The sequence below is a fragment of the Hirundo rustica genome, chromosome 3 (genome assembly GCF_015227805.2).
Source record: "Hirundo rustica isolate bHirRus1 chromosome 3, bHirRus1.pri.v3, whole genome shotgun sequence".
Classification (NCBI taxonomy): Eukaryota; Metazoa; Chordata; class Aves; order Passeriformes; family Hirundinidae; genus Hirundo; species Hirundo rustica.
In genome coordinates this window covers 111314029-111330150 of record NC_053452.1, presented here as the reverse complement: position 1 = coordinate 111330150, position 16122 = coordinate 111314029, and the positions used below count along the sequence as shown (strand labels likewise).

The 16122-nt window shown below is 43.3% G+C and overlaps 1 protein-coding gene across 2 annotated transcripts in view; it reads right to left on the bottom strand.

The window, feature by feature from the left end:
• The window catches only part of ADGRF5 (adhesion G protein-coupled receptor F5), a 44633-nt gene extending 33882 nt beyond the window's left edge, over positions 1–10751 (bottom strand). For both annotated transcript variants that reach the window (XM_040059376.2, XM_058419936.1), the window contains exon 1: positions 10452–10751. The gene's annotated coding sequence lies outside the window, so the exon portion shown is untranslated. The remainder of the gene's footprint in view (positions 1–10451) is intronic.
• Between the last annotated feature and the right edge of the window lie 5371 nt (positions 10752–16122).

The window sequence follows — 16122 nt, the reverse complement described above, 5'->3', positions numbered from 1 at the left end:
TCACCATCCCTAGAGGTATTTAAAAGGTGCATACATGTGGATTTGAGGGACATGGTTTAGTGGTGGATAGGCAGTGTTGGGTTAATGGTTGGACACAATGATCTTAGAGTTCTTTTTCAACCTGTGATTCTATCTTAGACAAGTTAGGAACTCCTTTCTGGACCTTTGCAGCACAATATTCTCACTGGTTTAAGCACAGAGGAGGTAAACTGTATCTGCAGCCACATCAAGGGTTTCCCCAAAACAATATTTCCAGAGGAGGGCTATGGTTCACATCTTTTTCTACATCAACTCACATTTTCCATCCTTGTTCATGAATTATTTATCTTTCCTTTTGACCTATGATTATGACTTTAGATTCCTCTATTCCTCCGTCAGCCTTCCTGTGAATTGTTGATGACCTTTTTACATACCCAAATAATCTACATGGAAAATTAAAATAATTTAGACCCAGCTATCTGAGGATCAGGCTCAAATCATACCACAACTACGCAGGACTTCCTGCAAGGAGAGAACAACTCTCTAGGACTCATATTTGCAGGGCACGGTAGCTGAAATAGCAACCATTTAGCTGGATGACTGAGAGCACAGAAAACACTGCCCAGCTGAATGTCCGAATTGTCACATTCCCCAGGCATTCCTAATACTCTGAGAGCAGCCAAAAGAAGTTTCTGTGAGCATTTTTAACACATTCTGAACAATGCCAGCTAGCCCTGCAATGTTTTCCTAGCCCTCCTGGCACAGTTCACAGCTGAACTTACTGCTTGTCACTGGAGAACAGCAATCTGCCAAATCAGTGAGGGCATTCTTGCATGAATAAACATCAACTGCCACAATTACTGGCTAAGCATTAACTCAGGGAAGGAGGGAGGTGAGAAACAGTCTGGCACATCTGGAGAGGCATGAACACCATCCTGGTTGCTGACCAGCAATACAGCTAACCCCTCTGGGAAGGTACCACACCAAGGCTGGACCTCTGGCCAACATCTCCCATGGGGCTGGGTGACAATACACTTGCACATCACTGTGTTTGGACAGGAAGGGCATCTTTGGCAGGGAGGTGATGCCCACGGGATTCTTGGGGATGGTCCTGTGCACAGCCAGGAGCGGGACTCGATGATCCTTGTGGGCCCCTTCCAACTCAGCATATTCTGTGATTCTGTGATAGCTCATGGCTTCTATGGCCTTGGCAGTGCAGTGTGATACAGACACCTGGGTTCTATCAGAGCCAGAAATACCAGAATGCCAGCTGTTGGCATTCTGTGTAATTCCTCGCAGCAGGGCTGCATCTATAGACATTCTCTCGGACCTGTGGGTCCTTACTTGGGTTCCTTAGCTCAAGTAACCTCTGTTCACCCAGAGGGACCTGACCTATGCCACCTTATCCTTCTGTCTGACTTACCAACTGTCTCTTACAGGCAGACATATTTGCAAGCCTTTCTTATCCTGCCAGTCATGTCAACTTTCTAGAATCTTTCTGACAACATTTATCATTTGATGTTAAGGCTTGAGGAAAAGAAGATTTCCTGATTCTGATGTATCTTAAGCACAATGTCCAGCTCCTAAGCTCCCCAGTACAAGAGAGACACAGTGGAGTGAGCCCAGCAAAGGGCCATGAAGATGATAAGGAATTGGAGCATCTGTCATACTAGGAGAGGCTGAGAGAGCTGCTTAGCCTGGAAAAGGAAAGGCACAGGGGGATCTTGTCAATGTCTAAAAATAACTGATGTGGGGACCTAAAGACACATCCACCCTGGAGTGGCTTCTTTGGTAAGGGGTTATAAATGCAGAAGTGGAAACAAGCTGTTCGGTTTTAGAAGACAGAGTTATCCTTCCCCATGCCGCCATGCCACATAGAAGTATTCTATTCCTGTTGGCTGTAACCTTTCTACAGGCTGTGTCTGGGAAAGTGGCCCCACTTGTGCTGAAATGGAGATGAATACATCTTTGGCATCAGCAGGAAGAAGAAAACAAACAACCTTCCAGGCACAACCCATCTTCAACCAGCAGTTCTTTGTGAGGTGGGTATTAGTTCACAGCCTCAGTTCTTGGCCCTCTGCTCTGGCTGTGAGACATGTCCTGGGTCACTGAGGCCAAGGGCTCCCTGTGTGGTCAGGCAGCCATATTCTGCTTTAAAGCTTCATTGTAAAAGCCTTTAATTCTGTACTTTTTACTCCTTTGTTCACACTGAGAGATCATTCTCCATTCTTTCTAATGGGCTCTGGTTGCTTAATGTCATGAACAGATTTGCCCTTGGTTGGATCCAAGGATTCTCTAGCCCAGTTGGTTCTTATCCAACAAGGGCTATAGCAGAGGCCCTTGGGAAGAGTTTTGCAAAAATGAAGTAATTTTGCAGCAGCTTGTCTTCAGAATGTTCTTTCCACTTCTGGCTATCAGAACTACAGAGATTTCTGGAGGCAAAGGCAGGTCATTGGTGTTTAACAGCCCAAATGGCCTATTAAGCTGACACAAATGAAGTAAATTATAAAAAAAAACTATGAGAGTGTGCAGAACACATAATTTGCAGGAGCAAGGAGGTCTGAATTCCTTTGCTTGCTTTGAATCTACTACTCATTCGGTCAAGTTTGATCCTTAATTGTCAAACTAGATAGAACAATTTTTTTCCATGGCCTTATACTCCGTATGTCACTTTCACATTCCCCATCAGCTATGAGGATGAAGACTCCTATGCCATTTTAGTACAGCAGTCCTCCTGCCTCTTCGGTACTTGTTCTACATCTTTCCACTTTGGCTGTATTTTTTTGTAACATAGTTAAGCTCAGTTAACCCCCATGCCATCATTTTTGTGTGGCTTAAACAACTCTGCCTCCCTCTAGGTATTTTGGATGAAAGTCCTATGGTTCTGTGAGATCTGTGGAGTTAAGGGATGCCTGAAGAGTGGAACCAGGAACTGTTACAGGTTAGAAGGTGTGAAGGGAGAGATCTGTGGCTGGCACAGGACAGTTTGCTTTCATGGCTGCCCAATAGCCTGTAGAAGCTGAACCTTGGTTACCTTTTGCAAACAACTATGGAACATTTTCCCAGAGTCTTCAACTCTGGGGCTCAAGCCTTGTTTTCAGTGCTTGTCCAGTTTGTTATTCCTCAGCCACAACAGAAGAGCTTTCCTTTCTCTGCATAAAGCATGACCTTTGGGTAGTGCGTAATAAGTTGGATGATCAGACAATGTTTGTTTCAGACAGAAAACACACAATGACTTTAAGAAACACACACCCAGGCACAACAATATTTCATGGGAGAGTTGGCTGAAAGGGAAAGGGGGGACAGGGGAAGTTGCGTTGACCTTAGATAACACATCTGAATGCGAACAAAAATAAAATAAACAGAAATTAATCAAGGACACAAAACTGAACTGCTTGGTGATAAGGATTCAAACAGGCAGTAAACAAGCTGAGGCACTCTTTCTCTGTCATGTTTGTGGAACTGTTATTCCAGATCTATGCCTAGCACAGTGCAGGGGGCTGAGTTTGATGGGATGCTCAAGAATCTCTCGGACACGAGCAGAGGTTTTGTTTTCTGGGGGAATAGAGGGGTAATTCTTAATTTTGTTGGGTTTGTGCAAACAAATGTCATAGCACCCATAAGTAAATGGATAAATGTTCCCCATGCCACGTGGCATGTTAATATGCCAGACTGAAAACAGTGATGGCTGCAACCAAAGTGAGATGGCACTTAAATCACCACTCTACTGGAAAAAGAAAGCCCTGCCCAATGCTTGTCTTCTTCATGGCAGTTCTTTCTCACTTCCACTCAGGTTTTTCTCTACTTCAGCTAAGGATTCCTCCTTGACCTTCATGTCGGAGTTTTGTAGAGAAGGAAAAAACAAAAAAGAAAAAAGTGCTAGTCAATTCATTCTGCCTTCCTATTTCAGCCCTTTGTATGCAGCTGGGTACCATATGTTTGGAAAAACTGTGGAAAAGCACACACCAGCTCACCTCTGATGACTGGGATGGAAGGAGGAATGTACCCATGAACCTTCTCTTCTTCTCCTTGTGCTTTTTGGAGTGTCTGCAGTGGGGTGCAGGCCTAATTTGCAGTGAGAAGTAACACAAGATATTTGAAGCTCAGCACTGTGCGAGTACTGGGGAAGGAGGAACTTGTCAGGTACTCCCATATCAATGTAGTGAAGAGTGAGGTCTAACAATATCCGTTACAGTGGAATTTCCATGAGCTGCAATGAGTTTTGGATTGGGTCCCTGAGTCAGGCCAGACATGGGTTACTTCTATAGACTAAAGTACTAGAAAGTCTGATGACTTCATGCTTCCTGCTCATTTCATTTTATTAACCTCTTGATTTTTTTCCTGTTATTACTGCAAGTGCAGCTGGCTGTGTAGGAAGCTCCTGTAAGTAGTGTAGGTGTCAGCCTTTTGGAGCTTGTACAAACCCTCTCTGGACAGAGGGTGTTTCCTGTCTGAGGGCCTGCCTCGTCACACCTAGCAACAAAAAGATGGAAGTATAAAATAGCATCCACCTTTTGCACATAGAATCACGTAAATGGAGGGAAATTCCTCAAACCAGTGAAGGCAGGTCTCTGTTGTCCATATCTCTTAACTGCCTTCTCTAATGATAAAGTCTGAGAGAAAAAAATAATTGTTTCTATTTTGTTCCGCTGATTTCACTTCCAGCATTACTACTTTTGCACTGATCTGTCTTCTAGAGCACAGAACTCAGAAAGGCTAAATAGTGCTACTATTTAACTTCTTGGAAGACTGCACCTGTCTATAATATTTTCAAAATTATCATAACTCTTATACCTTCATCACTGGCATCAGGTGTGAGATCAAGCTACAGTATCATCAACACAGATAGGACTAGGTTTGTTTACTAGTGTTCAGAAGACTTTAGACATGCTTATCCTCATTCAAGATTACATTACACTTCAGACTGAGACCAGGGATGATCCAGACTTGTGAACCCCTGTGGTCCCTGTTGGGTTCACATGGTATAAAAACACAGCAATGTAAAGACAAGTTACACCTGAAGGCAGGTTTGCTCATGAGATACAACACCAAGGAATGGCATTTCTCCAGCTACAGGGTGCCTATGGAGAGCTTAAACAAACGCCTGCCATGAGATTTAGGGCCTGAGTAAATGAACTCCCGAGTTTTAGGAGGCCTAGTCCACAGTTTCCATGTTCCCTGTCTCAGCCAATGCTAATGCCAAGACTCACAGGAATCCTTCAAAGAGCAGTGTGGGCCAGGGGCTGTTCCCAGTCAGCAGCACAGCCTGAGCTCCTTGTTTAGGGAGAAAAGGAGAGTTCAGGCCCATGGAGGTGAGCCGTGCCCTGACCGATGGCCTCAGGGTTAACACACGCTACCCTGTCGCTGTGACACTGTTTCTCCTAATTCTATCATGGCCTAAAATAGAATGCACATTTCAAGAACGGGAAGGTTCTCCCTTCCAGCTCCACCATCCCACACCTCAAATGGGATGAGGTCAGTGCTGAACTTTGGTGGTATCACCCACTGGAAGTTTTCTGAGGTCTTTGTGTCTCTCTGCTGACTCTACAGGCAATCTAGGCCTTACTTCAGTAGGAACCTCCTCTGCTTCAACATCCTCAAAAGCACCTGTACTTATGTTAGGGACAAGGGAAGCTTCCATTAACTGCTGTCAGATGGATTAGGCATGTGCCAAGTTTAGTACTATGATGCTGGAACAATGCTGGAAGAACCATTGCAAAGCTGCCCAGAAACAAGGTGTTTAGGAAAAGAGCAGGCAGCTTTTAAAGCAGATTTTCTATAATAACACGGAACATCTCCCCTATAAAGACAGGCTGAGACATCTGGGGCTGTTCAGCCTCAAGAAGAGAAAGCTCCAGGGAGGCCTTAGAGCTCCTTCCAGTACCTAAAGGCCCTACAAAAGGGCTGGAGTGACAGGACAAGATGGGGGATGGCTTTAAACTGACAGAGGACAGGTTTAGATTAATTATTAGGAAGACATTCTTCCCTGTGAGGATGATGAAGCCCTGGCACAGGTTGCCCAGAGAAACTGTGGCTGCCCAATCCCTGGAAGTTTCCAAGGCCAGGCTGGATGGAGCTTGGAGCAACCTGGTCTATGGAAGGTGTCCCTGCCCATGGAAAAGGTTGGAATGAGATGAGCTTTAAAATCCTTTTTGACCCAAAACATTCTGTGAGTCTATGATTTTACATGCTGTGTGTCCTAACTGCAAATAAGGCACAGTGTTTATGAGCAGCTGAACCTTTTAAACCATAGACTTGAAACAGGATGGATAACAAGAGGAAGGAAGGAAGGAAGTGCCATCAGTCCTGTTACACTTGAGGCATGCACAGGCTCATCCAGGATCTCAGACCCAGGATCAGCCAACCCAAATTTTAGGGACAATATTCAGGAATTTAAAGAATTTCTCTCTCAAGAAGGCACAGTAAAACAATTTCAGGTGCAAGAGATATTCTGTAAATAGCCTGTCATAAAGCACGTAGGGACATCTTTGGAATGAAGATGGCTTTCACATACTCAGCCTAATGGTCATGGAGGGCCAAGCCTGTGCTCACAGGATTGAGCCGAAGCAGGAACTCTAGTAGAGCTTTTCCTCTGTGCATGAACAATTGGGGGAAGTTCTGTCGTTTTGAGGAATTTCCGAGGACAGCAAATTACATATTTGATCACAGCTCTATTATGTTTTGAGGGAAGGCATTTAGAAATTAATATTTCATATTAAGATTTAAATAGGGAATACATACAGCTCTGCTGTTCACAATCACCCTCAAAGCTGGTTGCCATGGCATTCACCGTCCTGTTGAAGTGAGTTTAAGCAGACCCTAGGTTGGCAGCAGCTAACCTTGTAAGCAGACCCTGGCTATCTGTATGTCTCAGTTCTCTGCTGCCAAGCAAGGATGATATTTGCTGTCTCTGCTTCACAGGGTGCCTAGAGAGACCCTGGGGCAGGAAAAACCCATCAGTGATTGCACTAATGATCTGATAAAGCAAGACATCTGGAAGTACCTAGAAGGCAAATGAGATGTGGTTCCCTTTCATCCAGAATGAAGGAATTCAGTGCCAGGAATGGTAGATATTAGGTGACCTTTGAGGTCTTCCTGAAACAAGTATTACTTTGTGTAAATCAGCCAATGGAGATGACACAAGGGGGTTTAAAGGTTTTTTTCCTGGGCCAGGAAAAACTTCTGTTTATTCAAAAGTGGTCCATTGGAAGATGTCTGAAGGGTGGGCTAGATAGGATGTTGTTGTGGGCTAACCCTAATCTGAAGTTAAACACCCACACAGCCACTCACTTACTGCCCATTTGTCAGAGAGATGGAGGAGAGAATAGAAAATTGTGAATTAGAAGACTAATGGATTGAAGTAAATTAAGGTTAATAGGAAAGAAAGAGGGGGAAAAAAAAAAAGAAAAAAAAAAAAGAAAAAAAAAAAAGAAGAAAAAAAAAAAAAAAGAAGAAAAAAAAGAGAAGGCAATCCTTCACTACCTTCCACAAGCAGATGTATATCCAGAAAATGTCCAAGCAATGGCAGGTTTGGAAGATAACCCTCACTTCCACCACTATTTTTTTGTTGCTGAACATCATGCTATATGGTTTGAAACATCCTTTTTGCGAATTCAAGTTAGCTTTCCCTGTTGTAATCCCTCCCAACTCTCATCCCACTCACTACAGAGTCAGTGAGAAAAAAGGAAAATCCTTGATGCTCTGCGAGCACTGCTCAGTGATAGCCAAAACATTGATATGGTGTCCAACACTGTTTCAGCCACAAATCCAAAGCAAAGCACCCTATGAAGAAAGTTAATTCAATCCCAGCACACCCATCTTGTTTGGATTGCTCAGATGGGAATTATGATGGAGAGGGTAGGGTTTTGGGGCAGAATTCATTGCAGGCTTCCACAGGAATAAACTAAAGTTTGTAGAAAAGATATAGATTGTGTGCAGACATGGTGGATTAAGGCTACAACATTCATGTCATGTCATGGGATGGCTGTGAGAGGGAAACTTCTTCCTGGCCACCATCAACAGCAGATAAGCCCTTGGAATAGGCTGCAAATGTAGTCAAAAACTCCTTAACAAAGTCCACTGGTGCAGCATTGTAACATGCAAATATAGCATTGTAATTACTAGACAACCTGTGACAGTGAATTGTCTGCTCTGCAGGAGCTAATATTTTCTAAAAAAAAAAAAACTAACAGAACAAATGAGGAATCAATCATTCATCCATCAGAAAAAAACCAAGTAATTGCTAATCTTTTGCTATATTTTTCTCATTTTACCTGTTCCTGCACAGCCACCTTTTGCATTCCATCTCATCCACATTCTTAATACAACCAGTTCAGGGCCACTATCACAGCCCCACAGTTCCTGCCCTCACCCTATGCTGGCTCAGTCCTCTCAGGATGCTGCCCAGCACAGATAAGGGGAATGAGCTGCTGCTCCCTTACCAGTGGGGCAGGTGCTGGATCAGATTAACCTATGGGTGGTAACTGCCCCCAGGCAGCCTGAGCCACAAGCAGGATCATTTGAGAAATAAACTCTGTATAAGCATGCAATTGGGGTGGATCTGCTCATGAATGTCAGTTGAATCCCTTTTGAAGACCACAGTCCTAAGAAACTCTTTCATGGAAAACTGGAAATGGTTTTCTGCAAGGAGTTTGGTTTTACTGTAGATTCATCCCATTTGATCTTAAAAAGCCATGATTCTTGCACAAGGCTGAGATTAATTCCAGCAGCAAACCATTTCAGTTTCAAGTGCAATACAACCCCAGAATAATGATGTCCTCGTGTATGATGCAGTTCACTTTCCTGCAAACTGTGAATCGCAGCCCTGAGCAGGTAGGTTTCTTGGTCAAGATGAATGGGTTAAAAAAAGGAACTCTAGTAAAGACTGCACTGGTCTTTTGTGTTATAACAATGAAAGGAAGCTCTGCCTAGTTTGAGGAATTTCCCACGTCTCCAATTCAGATGTTGGAGAGCTGCTTTATTAAGCCTGCCTAAGAGGTGTTAAAAAAATAAAAATAACCAAGAAGATCAGGACAAAGATATCTTCCCAGTGCCTACGTATGTTCTCTTTGTTTGTTTTTTAAACCTGGACCACCGGAGGCAAACTCAGACGAATTTAGGGAAGTTAAATAGTGACAGATGCCAAATAGTCACAGCAGGTTCCTGCTGTGCTGGCTGACCCATCACTGAGTTCAGTCAAGTGTCACGGCTACCCAGGTTCTAAAGATTTGCCCCTAAATTTCTTTAAATATCACTTCATTCTGTTATGTTGCCAGACATTACTGAACAGGTTAAGTGACAGAAATAGATGAGGAATTTTCTGGGTGAGAGGAAAATCTATGGGTTGCAAAATACCACTTTCATCATGCAACAGCAAGTGATGGAAGCAGGAGAAATGGAGCCCAAGGCTTTCAAATTCACATCCTTTTCCTTGCTTGTCACAAGCTCATTGCCTCCTAGAACTGTCATTGAAAATGCGAATTACAGCACTCAAACAATAACACATTTCTCCCCTAAATCCAAAAACTCCTCATGCATATAGGTGAGCATCGCTTTCCCATGAGGAGAGAAAAACAAGGTTGTACAGGGTCACGCCACAGCGCTGCTTTTTTTCTGAATCGTGACCATTTAAGCAAAGTAGATACTGCTGCACCAGAGATGTTTGGAAATGGAGCAGAACTTTTGGGGATATCAATGGAGATGAAAGCATCAGAAAGCCTCCCTGCATCCCCCCTGACATTGAACACTGGCAGCAGCACTCCAGCACAACCCCATAAAACTTGCTGTCATTTAAGCAGCTGAAAACACAGATAGAAAAGAATGGAAACAAGATAAATGTGGTGCTCAAAACAGTATACAGCAGTTTCTCAGCCTGTAGCTGTGGGTGCCCCAAGTCCTTCCCCCCGTCAGAAAGTTTCACCTAATATAAAACTGAAGGGAGATTGATCTTAAAAGAAACAATCCCACCATTCCATAGAGCTAACAAAATACAGTGCTTGCATCTGCATTGCAAATTCCAACCACTGTAAATAAATACAAAATGGAAAAAAAATTCTAAATGCTATTGCACCTGCAGCACAACATAGAAGGTAATAAATGCAATGAGGATTAGCACAGCATTTCTGTGCATGTCCCTCTTTACCTCTGCAGCCCCAAGCTTAAACTAAAGCAATCATAACCTCTATTAGCATTCACTAGCCAAGTGAATAGGCAGTAGCACTCTGTCAGGAGCTTGAATGACTTAATTCATACCCTGAACAGCCAAAATCATCCTGCAGAAAACTGCCAACTAATCACCACAAAATGAAACCTGTGGTGATTGCAGTTCCCCTGGCAGAAACATGCGGCAGGTTTACTGGTGACGCAAAGCTTGCACCACACTGTCAGAATGTGAACCTAAAAATTCCTTCAAGCCACCCTTCCCTGCCCCAAAGCATTAAAGCATCGCAACATTTCACACGCAGCATCCATACCTGTAAGGCAACAAGTGCTGGTCCTGTCCGAGTCTTTTCCAAACTTGTCCACTTGTGCTGGGATGGAAACTTCCCATCCAAGTGTCACCTTCTGCCACACCTGCTCTTCCCTGTGTGCTGTTGCTTCTTGGGCTTGGGGTTTGTTTTTCTGTCTTGCTTTTCTTTTCGGGACAAATTAAACAGCCCGTGAACAATTCTCAGTGAGCAGGAGAAAGAACCTTTTGGCTTGTGGTGATTTAATCAAGCAAACCCCGTGACCTCCCTTTCCTGCGATCAGTGGGAACTGATCCCTTCTCCACCAGCGCAGGGTGGAGTTGCAGCTAAAAAGCACAAGCTTGAAAGCTGGAAGGGCAGGACAGGTCTTCCTCCTCCGTTTGTTGTGTCAGAGAACATGGTGATTCCTGCTGCTCCGAAACACGGAGGTGACCTCTGGCCAGGAAGGAACCTGGAAATATTTTCTAAGTGATTTCCTGCTGCTGGGGGGAAAGTGGATGTAAGGAACACTTGGGCGGGGGTGCTAACAGAGCTTCTGGGGAGTGTGATTTCAAGATGAGCAGAGCACTTTTTTGGTCATCAGGGGTGTGGAAGTAAAAGAAATTTCCTTTATTTTTTTTTTTTTTAACCCAGGATAAACTGTTCTGAGAGTGTAGGTTTTCACTATACTGAATAACCTGGAGCCTACAGGCGCTCCTCAGACTTTCAGCTATGGTGCCTTTCATTCCAAGAGGTTCTGAGGTACTCCGCAGAGTAATAATGGAGTACCATTCCACATGGAGTTTGTGTTCAGCAACATCCCAGCAATTCAGCTCTGCCACAAGCGCTCCTTGTCAAGGTGCAGAAGAAATCTGGGCAAACTCATGCATCAAGAACAACTTTTCTTGGAATAGCCCATAAACTGTGTTGTGCAGGTCCTTTTGCCTCCAGTTACGGCTCACAGAGTGGGATTTTCATGCATTAGCCAAATGACTGCACCTCTGAAAGATGGGGAAGGTGCCCCCACAGGTGTCCTGGTTATGCTGTAATGTAATGGCTTCCTTGTAATCACAGAATCATAAAAGGATTTTGGTTGGACAAGATCTCTAAGATCATGGGGTCCAACCATTGCCAAGCCCAGTGCTAAACCATGTCCCTAAGTACCACATCCATTAAGTCCCTTCACCATTTCCCCAGACAACGTGTTCCTTGCTGTTGTCTCTTCTGGCTTTGCACCATCTCGGATGTTCTTGCAAGGTAACTGCAGTCCCATGGCCCAACATCAACCCATCAGATGGTCCATGGCTCATCTCTGATGAGAGGTATCAGCTTCTGCCTCTTGACTGTACAAGTAGCTGCAAACAGCTTGTCACTCTGTGTTTTGGGGTCGGACTAGGGTGTGTCTAGACCATATGTCTGAGGATGTCTTAAGATGGAAAATTGCATCTGGGACTCCAGATTCTACTTATAAAAGCGCCGTTCTTTCTGCACACAGCAAGAATTTATTTTAGCAACCTGATATCTCCAGTCTGGATCACTTTTAAGTTACTCTACCTGATCCAAGTCATACTGCAAAAGCAAGAACGGACATTTGGACATTTCACTGCTGCATACACCTCACCCACTTGCTCACTGACATATGCTTCTTCTAGCAACAGAGAAGGAGAGAGAGAGACAGAGAGGGAGCCTGGGCAGCACACCCCATCTTTATGTGCTTTTGATTAATGAGCGTGATCCATATTTCCTTCTATTTGACAGCAGCCTCTGTATCTGGGCCATGGCACTACCTATATCCAATATAAATCTTTAATGCCATGGGTCACTAGAAAGAAGATATAGCAGGTATTTTGCTTTATCACAAACTTGTCCTGTCATCAAGGAGTGTCATGGCTAGCAACACTCTAATGTGCACGTGGACAATGAATGGATATTTTAATTGTCTTTGTGATCCTAGCAGATGGCAAAGAATTAACCTTTGCTCATACCGGGGAGAGCAAATCCTGACTCATTTTGCTGTAAGGTGCTGAGAAGGAAGGAAGTAATGAAATGTCTCATTATACATCTGACTTAAGGAATATATTTAGAACAGACCCTAGTGCTGAAAGCTGCATAGACTCACACCAAAGGAAGCAACATGCGCTGCAGCCAGTGGTCAACTGAAACAATTTATGTTCATGAACAAGATCTCTGAAGATGGCTTTTTTTCCTGAAGCACCAGGAATTCATTACAGTGACAGAACAACCAATTTGGATATTCAGAGTACTTGTGTTGTACACTGACATTGCTCAGCTTTATGGGTTTCTTTTTTTAGATTGAAGTGGTTTGGGTTTATAATGAGGACTTTTCTAGACTAGTTACCACACTTGTATGAATTTCATCATAGCAGGATGATCACTACAATAATGTGTAAATGTGTGAATGGCCAAGATAAATGGATATTTAATCACCTAGGGGGAAGGAAAAAAAAAAAAAAAAAAAAAAAAAAAGGGCACAGACAAAGAAATGTGGGAAACTGAAGCTGAGAAATTTAATTTGAAAGTGAAGGTCCATATTTTTCATAATCTGAGCAATCAATCATACATGTAAACCTGTGATTCACTAATACCTGATATATTTGTATAACAGCTGGCTGCTTTCCTTCATTTTTCTTCATTATTTGGCTTAGATAGAGATACAGCTACCTGACATCCTTACCAAAGGAGTTACTCTCTCAGCCTTTACACTTGCTGAGCTCTTTCTTTATTAAATTAGGGCTCTTGGCTGCCTCAGGGGACTGTGAGTTTAACGACATGTTTTGTCTGAGGTTATGTAAAGCTTCATCTGCTAAAAGCAGTTATTGACAATAGGCAACCAAGGGCCTTCGTAACTGATAGGAAATCCCAGCGCAGAGACCCAGGCCAAAGCAGGGACTTCTGGAGAATGATGGAGAACTCGTTGAGCTTCTGTGAAAGCCAATCAAGGAAGTGGAAAACGCCTGTTACTGGTAGCCTTTGTGCTCATGCGATTGTTGGATTTCCCTAGCAGAATACATGTGGTAATTCCTCCAGGGATTTCTGAGTCCCTTCCCACAAAGCACAACCCACCCATCCCTTTCTGAAACTTCAAGCAGCTTCCTCTGGGTTAGCTGGGCCCTGTTTAAAATGGATGGTTGCAAGCAATGGCCTATTTTCCCATCGTTCATCTGACAATGGACAATGAAGGAAATGCTTTTTTAATGGTGCGCTACCAAGCAGAAGTGATCATCACCGTAGAGGCCTGTGTGTGGAGAGATTTGCAAAGCTGTATCCTACATAACATGGGGCTTCCGTACTCCATACAATGCAGTGGGCTGTGGAATTCCTGCTTATTATTACAACTATTTACTCATAAAAGTAATGAACAGAATTAATAGTAACAACACAGAGAAACCCAGCTGTCAGGAGGGTACCTGTGTGTTGAAGGTGTACAGACCCAGAGCTAAAAGGGAATAGGACAAGTAGTAGCTGAAAATACACAGATGGGACAGGATGTGTTCACAAGGAGTGGTCCTGGTCCTGACATGTCAAAGGGACAATGCTCAGGCCAGATATGATGTGTGAAAGAGTAGACACCAGCAGAAGAAGATGGAAGAATGTTATCATCATCCAGGAGGTGCCACCAGTGAGATGGACAGAACCCATGGAGATGGAGGGAAGAGGATATCTCCTGGTGCTGGAGTCAAGCAGAACCTGCAGGACTCAGGCAGGGCAGGCAGGGAATCTCTTGAAGTGTTAAGCTCCAGTAGTGCACAGACTTTGGCATGGGAGTACCTCACACACGTGGAGAACTCAGTTGGGATTGCTTTCAGGGCCAAGACCTTTCTTTTGAAGTCTGATCATTGTGGCACATAGTCCATATGGTGGGGAAGTTCATGTGTGTGACTGCAACTCAAAAAAATGGTGTTCCTCTCCTGGGGCAAAGGGTGGGAGGGTGTAGGGAGAGAATTCCAGGAACTCTTCTCATCTTGTCCCCATGGCAGGTACAAAAGTGGGAAGATAGATTATGTATATTCTGTCTTTCCTTATGTTCTCATGTCTTTTCACTCAGTACTCAATTTACCGAGTACTGATTTATTTACAGGAGAGAGGAAGCCTAACATAAGTAAGTGTTAGGAAAATAAACTTGTCTAGGAAGACAGGCCTCTAAAATCCTTTCTCTGACAGCAAATGTCACCTATGAATTTAAGGTACAATACCTTGGGCAGGTCCCAAAGTGCTTTCCAAGCTTAGAAGATGAAGAAGAAGGGATTGGCTCTCTGTGAGAGACTCCAAGGTGAAAGAACATGGGCTGAGCAACCACGTCTGATTTCCATCACATTAACTGAAGTACATATCAGGGCATTGTGTATCTACTTAGATTCGCATATCCTTTCCAGTGAAAAAGGACCTTTTGACGCAGTCAGAACATCTTTGTGGATCATGCTGGTAAAGAGCATTCTGGTCATTCTGGTCATACAGTCACCCCTCTGCCCCAAATGTCGATCACACCAAATGTCCATGGAGGTCAGATCCCTCCAAGGGAGCTTTGGAGTCATACAGATGACTAGAGGTAATCGAGTGCAAAGAAAGGCAAATTCAGAAAAGATTTATGAATTCCAGCTTGCAGACAGACCATATGCATAAATAAATAAATACATATATATACACACACACATACATATATACACATATATATGTATATGTATAGTCCATGATTCATCAAGGCAGTTACTCTTTTGCATAGAAAAGGTGTAGGCAAAGCACACGCTTCTGGCTGTACAGAAACCATTGTATTTGGTACAATTCCATATGAAAGGCACTTCTTTTGTGTGAATCTGATCTTTTATCTCCTTTGCAGACATGAATGAGACCATCACATATTCCTTCTGACCCATAGGTTCAGCACCCAGACCCATTTTTTTATTAAGTCAAATTCTTCTTTGCTGTCTTTCCTTGCTCTGGGACAAGATGTACTCTTTCTGCTGTCAAAAGAAGACAGCAATGCCACAAAAATCCTTTGGCCATGCATCCTTGGCACCCAGAAAAGACAACCCCATGTGTACTGGGAGAAGAAAACTGATTGTCAGCTTTGTATATTGTGACATTTCTTAATTTATTCTATAACAATTTTTTAGGCTGATCTCACAGTTTCTTTGAAGGACAGAGTGTGGTGAATGAGTGTTTTAAGGTCTCTTAAAGAGTCACCACCAAAGATATTGGCAAAACCAGATTTAATAAAAAAGTGAAAGTGCAACAAAGTTTGTTGGCAGGGCTTGCTGTCCTACTTAACTAGATGGTTGAAGCATGCAGAGAAAAAGCAAACTAGAACCAAAAATCAATCAATCAAAATCTGAAATTCATCCAAAAATTATCTGCATGGAGGCTGATGGGGAGTCTGTGGTGGGGGGTGAAAGGGAAGAATAGAAAGGACTAAGGAAGACCTTCCTGCTGAGTCACAAGGTTCAGAGTAGATCCCCTTTCTAAACTAAGCCCTGGACTTGAGCAACAGTTTATACCTAAAAGGTTCAACAGCACTGAAATGTAATAGCACCTAGTCTATAGCTTAATTTAAACAATTTAACAAAACATTCATACAGAATTTCCTACAGACACAACAGTGACTCACAGGCCTAACATACTTACAAATCTGAAGTGCTTAAACATTGAAGAGAGCAACATTCATTGTGTGTTTGCATATTCA